General features: G+C 27.4%; 1 long non-coding RNA gene across 1 annotated transcript; it reads right to left on the reverse strand.

Annotated features, from left to right (window-relative positions):
• Positions 1-8104: 8104 nt before the first annotated feature.
• Positions 8105-11421, reverse strand: LOC136088685 (uncharacterized). The gene is made up of 3 exons (XR_010642396.1): positions 8748-11421; positions 8610-8678; positions 8105-8287 (listed from the first exon to the last, which is right to left on the reverse strand). It is a non-coding gene; the product is annotated as an uncharacterized LOC136088685 (long non-coding RNA).
• Between the last annotated feature and the right edge of the window lie 5203 nt (positions 11422-16624).

Here is a 16624-nt window from a genome sequence, read left to right on the forward strand (position 1 = left end):
AAGTCTTTTTATTCTGTATCGCAGTGTCGTTGTTGGGATACAAAACATTAACGATGCCTTTTATACCCCATTTCCTTCTTCATTACTGATTCAATAACTGCTTTTATTGAATTTTCTTCCCAGGATTGTCGATTAGATAGATGTTTGTATTTTCTAACCATATTAGGTATTGTATGCACAAAATAATAATTTTTTCTCTATTAAAGAAAAATTATAATAACAATATATAAATATACAATATGTATATATATATATATATATATATATATATATATATATATATATATATATATATATATATATATATATATATATCTATATATATATATATATATATATATATATATATATATATATATATATATATAGAGAGAGAGAGAGAGAGAGAGAGAGAGAGAGAGAGAGATGTATATATATATACATATATGCTCTGAGTATAGTAAAGATATAAACTCTATAACCTTAGACATTATTATTAGCAAAAGAGAATGGTTCTGAAGTATTAGTATCAAAACAATAGTAATAGTAATAGTAGATCAAAACAATAGTAATAGTATTGCACAAACTTCAGTTCGTGCAATATTATTACTATTGTTTTGATCTCCTTTTTATAATATAAAGGCTTGTCAAAAATAAACAGTTATAAAGTACTTTTATTCAACGCTCACTAAATATTTATATATTATATATTTAAATATATATAATGCTAAATATATTTTAAAAAAAATTTTAGAATAGAGGAGTTAAAATATTTTAACCGGGAGTTAACTTTTTGGGGAGTTAATCTATTTCGCGTCACCGGCAATTTAAGGGCAAGGGGGCAGTTTCCCCTACCCCCTTCCTATCCCCGCCTGGAAAAGCAAAATAACAAATTTTAATATTCACAAAATTTCTTTTAACTGTTAAAAGATTTTTAAATAAAAAAATAAAATTAAAATTTTAAAAAGAACCAAATTGAAATTTCGGCAGAAACCGAAACAAAAACGGAATTTCATACGATCATCAGTGTAATATATTACTAAATGAAAGCAAAAGATTACTCTTTTTTTTAAATGATAATTAAAAAATTTAACCTACTGTAAATGCATGAGATATAAAGAGGATTTTTAACGTCAAAGGATTAAGATTGACCAGTTGCAGTAAGGGAGTTTTTTGTATATTTTTTGAAGAGTAACGGTAAGTTATTAAAATTAAAGTAAATTAAAATATTTAAAAAACTTTTTTTTTTGAGAAAAAAACTGTTTTGTAATATCGACATACTAGAAACCGTTTTTTTTAAAACAAAATTTGTTTCAAATTTTGATTACCCTAACTTTTTGTACCTACCATATTTTAATTGTTGTTCTATTTTATCAAAGTGTATGTAACACAATTATTGATGATCAAAGTGTATGTAACACAATTATTGATGATCAAAGTATATGTACAACAATTATTGTGTTTGTATATATGCTTGATGTAAAGTCATAAAATATTTAGAGCTGGGTTAAGTGCCAAATAACTTTACTACAGTATTATTTTTTTTTATAAAATGTGGATGCGAAAATGATACCGTAGTGAACAATGCAACCTGTATACATAACTACCATGATGATACCTCGTTTTTTAAATGTCTTTCAATATTTTGTAGTGGAACATATTGTGAAAAAGGTAACAGAACATTATGATGTTTTTCTTAAAACAAAATTATTTTTTTTAAAACTTTTTATTGAATCATTGAATCAAAAATTGCGTTTGAATAACGCAAAAAAATTAAGAGAGACTGGCCTATACATAAACGAAGACTACGCGAAAGAAACAATAGAGCATCGAAAGAAACTGTGGGAGGAAGTTAAACGACTTCGTAAGACTGTTAAGTACGCCATCATTAAATTTGTTAAAATTTATTGCAGAGATTTTAAAAAATAAACAGCTGTTTTAAGCGAGCGCATTTTCTAACAAGTTTTTATTTTCTAAAAAATCGTTATGGCTTCTGCAACAATAGACTTTGAAACGCTGCGTTTAAATATCTTTGAAATTGCTAATAAATTTTTACCACATAATCGTTATGACGACTTTAGCTTTTTAAACGAAAAATGCTCCGATTCTGCATATTTTGACATACAAAATTTTAAATTTGAACTAAAAACCACTATAAATAACTTTACGGTAATACACATAAACATCAGAAGTTTACTTATTAATATAGACAAATTAAAAAACTTTCTCCTTGAATGTAAACATGCTTTCAGTATGATCTGTCTTACAGAGACTTGGTGCTCTGACGAAGCAGCAGAAACAAACTCTGACCTCCAAATTCCAAACTATAAATTATTTTTTAAAGAAAGATCAGTTTGATCAAAAGAGGAGGAGGAATTGTGAATTATATACGGAATGATCTAAACACTAAGATAAGAAATGACCTTGCAAACTCTGATGGCAATAGTGAGGTCTTCACAATGGAAGTTATAAACACTGCCTCAAAGAACTTTCTAGTTTCTACGTGCTACAGACCACCTGATGGTGATACTTGTGAATTTTCAAATTATATTAAACATATAATTACAAAAAATAGAGAACAGAAAAAGTTATTCATAATTGGAGATATAAACATAATTATTTTAATGTACAACAAGCATGCTATTACTAAAAATTTCTTTGACGACAAGTTTCAACTTAATATCTTCCCAATTATCAACAAACCTACCAGGGTACCTTCCAAATCTATTACTGCTATTGACAATATATTAACAAACTCAATACAAGATCCTTCTCTAAAATCAGGAATAATAAAAACAGATATTTCAGATCACTTTCCAATATACTTCTCTCTGTCACAAAATTCCAAAAAAATTGATAATTCAAAAATCTTATGTTATAAAAGAATTTTACGATGAAACGCCTACTCAAAAATTTAAAGACTTGCTATCGGCAACAAATTGGCAAAAGGTCTACCAAGAATGTGACCAAGGTAACACAAACTCTGCGTACATTAACTTTATAAATTTATTTATCCTACAATATAATAAAAGTTTTCCAATTCAAGAAAAAGAAATAAAAACAAAATATTTAAATTGTCCATGGCTAATAAAAGAAATAAGAAAATCCTCAAAACAAAAACAAAAACTATACGTAAAATACTTAAAAAATAGAAGCGAAGCAAACCTTTTCCTTTACAAGCAATACAAAAACCTATTCGAAAAAATAAAAAAAACAAAACAAAATTTTATACTATTCTAATCAAATACAAAAATTTAATGGTGACCTAAAAAAGACGTGGGACATTATGGAGGAAATTATTGGTAAAAGTAAATTTAATGTTAACAAAATGCCTTCTAGAGTAATAATTAATGAAAGTGAATCAAACAACAAGCGAGATATTTCCAATAAATTTAATAAATACTTTGCCAACATTGGTGCTGATCTTGCATCAAAAATTCAATGCCCAAATAATACATTTAAAAGTTACTCAACAGGCTCACACTGCTCTTTAAATTTCAATGAAATAAATCAAGACGAACTTGAAATAGCTATTAAATCACTTAAAATTAAGTCCCCAGAAATCGATGATATCTCTTGCAAAGTAGTCTCAGATATTTTTGAGGAGATACGTAGTCCAATTTACCAAATATTTAATTCATCAATTTCAACAGGTAATGTACCTGATAAACTAAAAATCTCTAAAATTATACCAATCTATAAATCAGGAGAAACCAATTCTTTAAACAATTATAGACCAATCTCTATCCTTTCGGTATTCTCAAAAGTCCTAGAAAGAATAATCTACAATAAATTAGGGATCTTTATTGATTTGTCAAAGGCATTTGACACCGCGAACCATGAGATTTTACTAACAAAAATGAAAAACTATGGTATAAAAAATCAGGCTTTAAACTGGTTTAAAAACTACCTTGATAACAGACAACAGTGTGTTATTATAGATAGAAAAAGCAACTCAAATTTACTAAAAACAAAATATGGTGTACTCCAAGGTTCCATTCTTGCTCCTCTTTTGTTTCTTATTTATATAAACGATCTTCCAAACGCCTCTAATATCTTTAAAACTATAATGTTTGCCGACGATACAAACTTATTTTACTCGTCAAAGACAATCGAAGACCTCTATGAAAAAACAAATGCTGAACTAAAAAAAGTTGACATATGGTTTAAATCAAATAAACTGTCACTCAATATAGAAAAAACTTAGTAAATACTATTTCACTCTAATCAACAAATTAAAAAAAAAACCCTGAACCTACCAACAATGAATATAGAAAATATATCCATCAAAAGAGCTCTGAAAACAAAGTTTTTAGGAGTTCTAATTGATGAACACATCTCCTGGAAACCCCACATAAACTACATAAACACAAAAATATAAAAGAACATAGGTTTACTTTACAAGGCAAGACCATTTTTGTCACAAAAAAGTCTCAAACTTATCTACTTCTCATTCATACATAGCTATCTCATGTATGCCAATATAGCATGGGGCAGTACCCTCAAATCTAAATTACAACCACTTTACTTACGTCAAAAACACGCTTCAAGACTAGTATACAACAAAAGCAAATTTACTCATGCTCAACCCTTACTGTAACAAATGAACGCACTAAATATATTCCAAATAAATATTTTTCAAAATATACTTTTCAATGTTAAATATAAACTAAGTCTGGTTCCAGAGCATTTTACAGCACACATTTTTTAAAAACAATATAAATAAATACAATACAAGAGCAACAGGCAACTTTAAGATACTTTTTGAAACAACAAGACTCTCAAAATTCTCAGTTACATATCGTGGTCCCTATTTATTTAACAAATTAGTTTCCAGAAACGAATCACTATTAAACTTAAACAACGAACACTCTCTGAAAAAAAAGCTAAAATCTACAATAATCAAATTAAACAACTGTAAGGAATTTTTTAAAATTTGAATAAATAAATAAATAAATGTAACTTAACTTTTAATACAAATCGATAATAAAAATAATATTATTAACAAGGTATATATGTAACACGTACATATATACCACGTATGCAACTGATTTTTTATGTGTATTACACGTCTAAGAAATAGGTACTCGATGACAAGACTGACTTAAGTCTTCTGCGAGCTTCCTATGACTACAAATAAGTATTTCTTTTTATCAATCTTACACAAATTTTGTTTTTGTCATATTTATACACTAACATTATCTTGAAATGTGGTGAATTAACTTATAGTGAAACATCTAAACTCTCCTCCAAAAAGTCAGCAGATCATTTTTATTTATTGTATTTTTTATTTTAATTGGAGTAATATAGAGATATATTTCTCGGATTATTTTTACTTACACGTTATTATCTTGTTGTAATTGGTATTTATTTTATTTGTAATTGGTATTTATTTTATTCATGTCTCGGAGTTGTAAACAACTATATTTTTATTTACCTCGAATATTTTGAACTTTATATTTACGATTTAAATTTGTATATCTTTACTGCCAATTAGTGATTGGTAACTTGTAATTACTTTGTAGTTGTAAAATAAAACATGTATAAAAAAAAAAAAAAAAATCATATTTTTTAAATATACGAAATTTATATTATAAATAGTTCCTAGTTGTTTTTTTTTATAAAACATCAGTTTTATTCGGTACTAATGTTTTTATTCGGTACTAATGTTTTTATTCGGTACTAATGTTTTTATTCGGTACTAATGTTTTTGAATAAAACTGAATATTCTGTATCCGTTTTTTAGTACTTTTTCAAATTCTTCTAAAGTAGTTGTTTTTAATTAATTTAGGTAATTTTTTACAAACAAAATTAAAATTTAGTTCATTAATAAAACATTTTACAGAAAATATTATAAAATTAAATTGCACAACTTATCATAAAAACAACAACATTAACTGCCTCAGTTTCAAAGGTTTTAAATTTAGTTAAAAGGTAGTCCATCTTGGTTGAGACACATCAATGCTTAAGGCGTCTATGCAGTGGATTTACAGTTTGCCAATTTTGGCCGTAACCCTCAAATTGAGGACCAAAAAAATGACAATATGTTTAGTAAGCTAGAGGCAGTCAGGGTTCGTTTGACATATTAAATTCTGGTTACCAAACATTAAATTGCTCCTACCATGAATTAGGTCAAGAATTCCAAATAATATCGAAGCGTTGTTTATTCTTGCTTCGGAAACAATCTGTCTTATTTTGAGGTTCACATCAATGCATTTCACAAATGCTAGATGACACTGCCAGTCACAATGACTTTTAAAGTTTATATTGATTTCCACCACATCAAAGAATTCATCAAAGTTCACAACACTGGGCTGGTTCGTTGTAATGAGTAATCATTTAAGGCACTTCATTTAGCTTTTAGCTCCCACTGGGCAAGATATGAAAGAAGTTTTAACAGCCCCAACAATGGAAAGTAGTTTCGTTCTAGACAACAAGAGCAAGCATCTTTAGATTAAAGGCTAAAAAAGAAAAAGATCTTTGGTTCAAATTTCTACTTATTTTTATATACGAAATTTTTGTGTGAAATTTGAGCTTTTTTGTAGTGTCTTGCGTCTTGTTTCAAACAATTTAAAACATGTTTTGTTATAAGAAAATTAGTCAACAAAGAATTTTTTCTTAAATATGTATAATGTATTTGTCATGCTTTCAATACTCAATGTTATGACTCAAATTTTTATTATCTATAAATAAACTTTTTTTTTTATCTTCAAATTGTGGGTTGGGGCCAAAATTGACAAAGCATGGATTCCATACAAGACATAATAAAATTCGTTCACTTTTTTAATTTTTGAGAATTTTTTTAACAATAATCATGTAGAAAAAAGCTTGTTATCTAAAAATAGAATATTTTTGGAATAAAGCATATCAAAAATCTTATTTTAAAAGTTCCAAAAACTAATTAAATTATCCATTGGATATCTTGTTGCTAAAAAAAATTTTTATGTGAAATTTTTCGGATATACAATGAATTCTTTAGTTTTTTTATGCTATTTTTTGAACCTGAATAGGTTTAGGAATAAAGGCAGATAACTAAAAAATAATTATTCGATTCAGCAACCAAAAATAAGAAATTCTAGTGAGGGATGATTCATAAATTACGCAACGCTAAATTTATTTAAAAAAATTAAGGTAGGAGATTATTTATTCTTTTTCGCAGCCATTTTCATTAAACTACTGTTTTTGTTTTGGTTTAATTAAAGACTCTGCGAGGAGAAACTAGTGTTTTAATTTAAAGACTCTGCGAGGAGAAACTAGTGTTTCTTTGCACTTTGTTTATTGATAAATTTAGTGTTGCATAATTTATGGGTGATTTCTAAACCTTGTTAAAGATACTCGCAATAATGTAAATTATATTATATTGAACTCATCAAAACAGAGGGTTTTTATAATTTCAATTTAAAAACAAACTTAGAGAACTAAACTTGATTCTCCAAACTAAACTTGTAATGTTTTTTATGATTACCTTATTAATTCAAATTGGAAAATAAAATTTTTTTTAGGAAAGAATATCCTATTTTAAATTGGAAACATATTCCTTAAGAGCATTATCCCAGTGAAAAAGCGCACATGGGATACGCGTGGATTTTTTCCATATGTAACCCATGTGGGGATTATTATTTTGTCCCATGTGGGTTTCATATGGTAAATCCCACATGGATTCCATATGGCAAATCCCATATGGGATACGCGTGGGTTTTTACCATATGTAACCCATATGGGGATTATTATTTTGTCCCATGTGGGTTTCATATGGTAAATCCCACATGGGTTTTATGTGGTAAATCCTACATGGGATATAGGTGGAAAATACTACATGTTATAGATCTTAAATGCCACATATTTTAATCCAAATGGTATAAAAGTAGTCAATACTAGACAAATGAAAGTCTTCTATGATAATTTTTAAAATTCTTTTAATTTAAAAATTACTTAAATAGTAATTTAAAATTAATCATCGAAGCTTTCAGAGAGGCTTAACTTAATCTGGTATTTGCTACTTTATCCTATTTGGTATTCAAAATGTGTAGCATTTTTGATCTTTTACATGTGATGTTTTCCACCTATAACCTATGTGGGATTTACCATAAACTATTAAGACGAAATTTTATAAAATTAAAAAACGTGTTGCAAAATGAATTTATTTTAAAATAAATGCTATTAATCAATACATCCAAAATGAATATTAAAAATATTATTTTTTCTTTTGCGATTTACACGCCGTTTTTTGGCGATTGCATTAATTAAATCGCTTCGGCTTGCATAATACCAAGGTTTTTAGTATCTTCTAACTTTCTTCAAACATTTTCTAAAAAAAAAAATAAATACAAATATATATAAATATATATATATATATATATATATATATATATATATATATATATCTAGAGAGAGAGAGAGAGAGAGAGAGAGAGAGACAGAGAGGCAAAGAGAGAGAGAGAGAGAGAGAGAGAGAGAGAGAGAGAGAGAGAGAGAGAGAGAGAGAGAGAGAGAGAGAGAGAGAGAGAGAGAGAGAGAGAGAAATTTTAATAAGGAAAATTATTAGTCGAGCAATTTTAATTATTAGCCAGGTTGAAGTCATTAATGACTAAAATATTTCACAAATAATTATTTCCTAATTTATTACTTACAATGACTAACGTATTATGGGTAATTGAACACATATTATGCGTAATGAGCTTGAACCCATGAGGAGAATCCTGAAAAAAAGTGATCAATTAGGATAAGTAGTTAAACAAAAAAACAAAAACAAAAATGTAAAAACCTACTTTTTCAATGATGTAGACGTTGGGTGCGTTACTTTTTCAATGATGTAGACGTTGGGTCTTTACTTTTTCGTCACACACACGGCCTTCTATAATAACAGGCCTTGACATCGCGCAAAATGCCGTAAAAACTGAAGGCCGATTAAATTTTCACTTTTACTTATATTGATATATTTTTATATTAGGTAGGGTGTAATGGCAGTCTATGTTTTCTAATAATAATCTCTAGTAAAGACGGAAATATAAAAAGAAAACCAAAAAGTTGTTAAAAGACAATCATATTTTTCGTATTTCAAATTTCATTAAGAATATTTATGTAATATTAAATAGTATCAATAACAAGCAGAACCATAACAAAGTATATATCTATATATTAAAAAGATAACTGTATTTTTAATTTTTTTTGCTAAAAATGGTAACAATAAAAATCACCAACAATAAAAAACACCAACAAAAGTTGATTCAAGCAAAAAAAAAGTTTTATCAATATATCTCAACAGGGTAAAAATATACAAATCCAAACATATTGAAAGACATATAGGCAAATGAGAAAATAAAAAACATAACTAGTAAATAGCATAATTAATTACAAAACTAATTTTCACATAATTTATGATAGCTTTAGTATTTTGGGAGTGGTAATTAGTGAGTAATTCTTTAGCAGAATATTAGAATATACTCTGCATTGTTTTTTTGTGATTTTAAATTAATATTTAGCAGTAATGAACTAAAACTGAGTAACACAAAATGTTCTGTATAAAGGGTCAGTAGCACCTTGAAAAAAAAAAGCAAAATATTGACCATTAGAAAAGAGCATCAGAAGGAATTTCAAGTCCGCCTCTGTTTAGGCAATACAGATAACTTCCATATTTATAATAATAATTGGTAGAATCATTATAAATTTTTATTTCGCTTTTTTGCACATAGCCAGCTATGTAAACTATAGCCACTAATGTAGATTTATTAACTGAGCTTTCAAGATCATGTATATTATCCAGAAGTTCTTTTTCATCAGTAGAAATATCTCTAAAACATATGTCACAAGTATGACCATCGATACCATCAACAGGAATGTCAAGTTGTAATATCAATTTAGTAAGTTGAATATTCATTTTTTCAAATACAGATTTAACGTTTATAAAGTAAGTACCTCTAGATCCCTGTCAAAGCTTAAAAAAAGCTTTTTCAAGTGGATCTGTTGAAAACCAACCTAATAAGACAAACTTTGCTCCATTACTCATCAAAGTTTCTACAAGATCAACAAAGCCATAACATGAATGCGCTATTGCATTGCTAGTATCTAGCGTAAGCTGTTGTACACGCTTACCTGTAGGTTTCATAAAATTTGACAGTTCAGCAATATCTCGCAGCAGTTGTAACTGTTGATCACCAACTGAGTGGATTTCTTTGCATAATTCATTTCTAAACCGAATGCCAGCACCAGGTGCTTTGACATTAACAACATTCGAAAAAAAATTATTTTTTCAATAAATACAGCAGTACCTTCAAATGCTTTATTTTTAATCTCTGGATGCGTTTTTAATACAGCTACTGTTTTTTTTGCAAAAAATAGACAAACAAAACTTTACAGATTGTCTCTCTATTGGTTTTGGATAAACTGATTTAGCTGTAAGTTTAGAGAGTTTAAAAAGACTATTACACTCAGTTTTATATATAGTTTCTAAATCACTCCACTTAGCCAAAGCCAGTTCTTTATTGTTCAAAAACTGAAGTCTTTTTTGTCAACCAATTGTTTCGTATAGATTCTAGTAGATGCACATAATCATACAATAAATATATACCTGATGTTGTTAACCATGGTTTACTATCAACTGTTTTAAACATTCCAAAAAATCTTTGATTTACACGGTTACCATCAGTAATTATTACCAGTGTCTTACTATTTTCGATATTATTTATAGTATAGACAATTTGTTGACACTGAGCAAACTGAAATTCAGAGGAAAGATTTGCAACAGGTTGAGCTCTTCATATAAATTCTGGACCTCCAAAAAGACATTTAATCATACATGATAAAATTGTTTTAGCTAACTTTTCAGGGTAGTTTACTGCTTGACCAAACAAAGCACCTCTTTGGTAAAGCAATGAAGCTTTGACATAGACCTCATCAATTAGTAGTATGGAAATTCTTTTTAATGGATTTAAATTCATAAAAATACTATTTATGAAACTTAGGTCCTCCATTGAGCTTATTTTTGAAGTCAATCGTGTTAAAGTCCTTATACTTGGCAACTTGTAGTCAATACACAAACAATCATATAAACTTCGTTGTAGTTGTAATTGATATTGTAGTTGAAGTTGAGATAGTCCGACTTGCACAGAGATACACAGCATTTCAAAGGCATTTTTTAAGGTATTTAAAAAAACTAATCGTTAGTTTGACAATATTATTACCTTACAATGTTAACGCCTTAAAACTTACAACGTTATCATCTTGAAGTTGCGCTATCTAATTTATAAACCAATTAAATTTTAAAGATTTATTAAAAAAGCGCGAACACAAACGTTCGTCTAATGTTAAAAGATGAAAATGTAAACACAGTATTAGGAATTGGCCTTCAGTTTAACAAATTTTTTGCGCGATGTCAAGGCCTGTTATTATAGAAGGCCGCGGTCACACATAATATAATATTCTGAAACTAATAAACAAACATCTAAATTTCTATAAGTAAATTTATTCTTTTATATCCTATCTTATTTTCATATCATAATCTATTATGGTATTATTTATATAACATATCACAACAATATTATTAAATTTGTGATGTTCAAATATCATATGAATATTATCTAACATGTTCATATGATATTTGAATATAGTTCTTGAGTATATTATCTGCAAACAATTGACTGATGCAAGTTCAAATGTTGTCAAAAACCAAGCATGCATGCATGGGACACTGCAGTGTCCCACAAAGAAATGCTGGTTTAAAAGTCAAATTTTCTTTAATAAAAAAAAAATATTAAAATAGGGGGGAGATAGGGAGGTTTCCGTAATTTTTTTTAAGCTCTCAAACTTTTAACTTTATATATAATAAGGTTCATAAAACCTAAGGGACTTACGAAGTAAATTGAAGAACAAAAACACTATATATATATATATATATATATATATATATATATATATATATATATATATATATATATATATATATATATATATATATATATATATATATATATATATATATATATATATATATATATATATATATATATATATATATATATATATATATAGTATTTAGGCTATGCCAGTAGATAGAGGGGCAGTGTGAGTTTAACAATAATTAACAATGGGGAGGGAATGTTGAGACCAAAATAATGTCAATTAAAAAATTGAATTAAAAAAAAAAAGTAAATTATTTTATTTAAAAAAAAGTAAAACAATTTATGCTAGCTTTGAGCAGGTTTTAGAGGTGTTTACACCAACAATGTGGTCTAAAAACTTCTAGCTTTTGTTGCTTAAAACTGTAGAGGATCATAGGAAAAACAATTTAAATTCAGAAATTAGCTTGCTTATCTGAAAGAACAATTTGTGTTTTTATTTTTATTTTAGTACTGTTGAGAATAAACGTATAATTGAACCGGAAAAAAATTGATGGTATATGCATTTTTTATATTATATTAACAATTCAGATATACCATCATAATATGATAACAAAAACTGACATCATTTTCAATGGGAGATGGCAAAAAATTGACTGAGTTTGATAAAGGGTGAAGGTGTTCAATAAACCTGGTCATCATCTGACATCATTATGCATAGATGATCCTATGATTTAGGTAAAATAAGTAATCAATTTGCCATATTTCTCTTTAGAAAGTGTAAGAAAAAAGCATTGTTATGATGAGAACCTACCTATTGAGCAAGCTTTGACCACCTATTTTATAAATTTGAGAGACAGAAGTGGAAGTGCGAATCGCAAAAGAACTAATAACAATGCTCTAAATTGATTTTAACTTTGTAGACTAACATTAATATAGTATTTAGAAATAATAAATGAAGTTTACATGATTTTTATAATTTGTATTTATTTCCATTAATTATCAGTTGTCAGTCTCTATTTTATAAAATGAATTAAAAAACTATTTATTTATAGTATAATTTTAATACATAAATACTAGTTTCCTAATGCTATTATTATCACAATGTTAATGGTATTCATTTTAAAGTGAAATTTTGTATCAATTTTATTGTTTTAATGTTGTATGTATATATATATATATATATATATATATATATATATATATATATATATATATATATATTATTTTTACTTTATTTAAAATGACATTTGATATACAACAAACCCCTACAAAGCTTTCAATAATTCAGTTATGATACAATCTGAGTTATTGAAATGTAATAAATTTAACATCAATAGAAAAGTAAAGCTGTCATCATTTAAAATGTAAAGGGTGTTGTCAAAATATGTTGAAAATAAAATTAACAAATAAAATCACGTTCATCAATGATAAACATTCTTACTGTAGTAAGAAATAGTACTAATTAACAAATTTGAACAAATAAATATAAAATTAACAAAAACAATTAATAAATAAGAACTTTAACTTGAACTTTAACTAAATCTTAAACTTGAATTAATTGGTACTAATTTGTTCAAGCATAACCTTAAAAAATAAGTTTCTATAACAAATTATATGTATAACTAGTTATACATATAGTTAACTATCAGGAGTTATATGTATAACTATATCAGGAGTTATATGTATAACTATATTAGGAGTTATATGTATAACTATATCAGGAGTTATATGTATAACTATATGCATTTTAAAGTATACTATTTTATTTAAACATTACTTTAGATTATATTACTTTAAAAACTGGACCCAGAGGCTTTATTCCCAATAACACTGTGGTACTCCAGATTAAAAATTGAAAAGTTTCTGTTAATATCCTGTTTTTGTTCCTCAATGTAGTTTGTAAGTCCCTTAAGTCATAAGGACCTTATTATATCTAAAGTTAAAAGTTTTGGAGCATAAAAAAAGTTACAGAAACTTATCTCCCCCACCACCACCACCCTATTTTTTTCTTTTTTAACAAAGAAAATTGGGAATTCTTTGACTTTCAAACCTGAATTTTTTTTGTGGGACACTGTAGTGTCTCATGCATGCATGCTTGGTTTTTGACAACATTTGAACTTTCATCAGTTAATTGTTAGCAGATAATATACTCAAGATCTATATTCAAATAACTATTATATTATCCTAATGATACGTCTATTTGCACAAATCTTAATCTTATTTCTATAAAGAAAGATAAACATTATTCGTGGTACTTATATACTTGCTTGCCATTCTCTATATTAATATAAAATATTTTCACACAATATAAATGTAACGCAATGCAATGTCGATTTAAAATTTTCTTTTTTTTAGTTTTTTTTAAAAAGTTTTTTTTTTTAGTTTCCAGCTTTCAAATAAATTCCCATGCAAATCCCACATGAAACCCACGTGGGATTTCCCATGTGTGTAAATACCATATGGTTCCCACATGTAACCCATGTGGGATTACCCACATGGGTTTAAGGTGACAAATTTCCATACGGATACCACATGGGAAAATCCGTCCCACGTAAATCCCATCAATCCCACACGGAACCCACGCGGAACCCATGTGGGACGCGGTTTTATTTTTCACTGGGATAGCTCCCTTTATTATTAGCAAGTTGAACTTTTGCAATGTTTATCGCTCATAACAACATTGGCTAATTCTTACTCTCACGACATTTGACGGTTCGATTGACGATTTGTAGATTATTAGATTATAAGTATTTTTTACAGAATCATTGAATTGTGTAAAAGTTGATTTTGTGACATGTTAATGGAGTCGGGGTTTTAAATTATTAGCAAATTTATTTTCCAACGTGTTTTCATCGCGTAATAGTGCAGTGTGTTATAATTAACCTTCAACTTTTTAAATGACTTTTTTTTCATCAAACAAGGTTAAATTAACTTCATATTGTTCATCTATCTTTTATCTTTCGAATGAAACTATTTTGACTAATATTGATTTATATTTTTCCATATTTTACAGCTTTTATATTGGAACTTTACGTTATATCTATACACAAAATATATTTTGCAAAATATATGAAGGTATTGTTAATCATCTTCAATTTTATTTATAACAGTACTTTGCTACAAGTAAACAAAAAATAAATTACCAGACAATTTATAAGTTATACTGACCGTAAACTTACAAATTACTAGACAATATATTAGTTATACTGAGCGTAAACAAATAATATCGTGTTATTATTAGTAGTTTAATATACAAAAAAGCATTAGATATCCGGGAGGTGCAAGTTTGCATCTTTTTACGATAAAGTTAAAAAACTTAATCTAAAACATCTAAAAAGCCCACAGCTTAAAATATGCAAAAATTAAGTATAGAACAACATGTTACTGCTATTGCCGCATGAGGTTTCCTTTTAATATTATCAGTTTTTTATTTTATAAAAGTCAATTTTGGATATTGAAAGAAATGTTGTTACTGAATTTTTTTACAATAATTTTCTTGAAAAATAGTGAATCCTTTGTTTTTTAAAACTTTAGAATGCTTCACTCAGCATAGTAAATCTTTTTAAAACTTATAATAGTAAATCTTTTTAAAACTTCGCAATTCTTCACTCAGCAAGTCTTAAAAACTGATTTAATCAGTTCATTTTCTGAAATTTAAAATTTATTTATTTAATATTCATTTATTTATTTAATAATAACTGTGTACATGTACTATGACAATGTACGGAGCCTAGGTAATCTAGGCTTTAATAGCCAATTTGTGTTAAAAATAAGTTCAACTCTGATTTAAACTCTTAAAGTGTTTTAGAATCTACAATGTTTTGATCTAAGTTATTCCAGCTATTAATATCACGGTTTGTTAAAAAATAGTATCTCTTTGGATTTTAAGTTAGTTGTCTATGAAACCTCATATTGTGACCTCTCGTACTTAAAGCTATTAAATCAGCTGGGTATTCCGATGTAAATTCTATTTTTTTACTATTTTTTAAAGTTGGATTAGGTCATTACGTTCGCGTCTTTTTTCAAGAGTCGTTAATTTAAAGTAGGTTAATCTAGTTTCATAGTTTTTCCCTTGAAGACATTTTGTTCGTGTTATTTTACGTTGTATCGATTCAATTTTTATTTTGTTTTGTTCTAAGTAAGGATACCGCACTGAATTTGCGTAGTCTAGATACGGTCTTACAAGAGAGGTAACTATAGTTTAGACGCGTTTGTGTCTAAGTTTTTAAATGAATGTTTTATTATTTTTAACATTTTATCAGCTTTACCAGACACATAATTAACTTGACTGGACCATTTTAAGTCGTTTATGTAAACAGTAAACATAAACGGACCCAAGAAAGAGCCTTACGGTACTCCACTTGTAACTGGACACCAACTTTAAAATTTGTCGTTGTCAACGACACGTTGCACTCTTTTACATACAAAATTTCAGCATCATTTAATTGCTTTAGAGTTAATTACATAACTTTTTAGTTTAAAACACAACTTGTTGTGAGGCACGGAATCGAAAGCTTTTTTTATATCTAGGAAAATGATATCTACTGGTAAATTATCTTTCATTGCCTGAGTTATTATACATAGATTCTATAAGGTATGTACAACAGTTTCTTTTTTTAGAAAATCCATGCTGTTCCTCAGTCAAAAGATTCTGTAGCTTTTAAGATACGTTTCATTACTTTACTTATAATTGGTTGATAACTTGATGGATCCAATTTATTTCCACCTTTAAATAATGGTGTTAAATTAGCATTTAACCACGCCGATGGTATTATTCCAGTATCATTTGATTTATTAAAAATAAGTGA

The sequence above is a fragment of the Hydra vulgaris genome, chromosome 12 (assembly GCF_038396675.1).
Source record: "Hydra vulgaris chromosome 12, alternate assembly HydraT2T_AEP".
NCBI lineage: Eukaryota > Metazoa > Cnidaria > Hydrozoa > Anthoathecata > Hydridae > Hydra > Hydra vulgaris.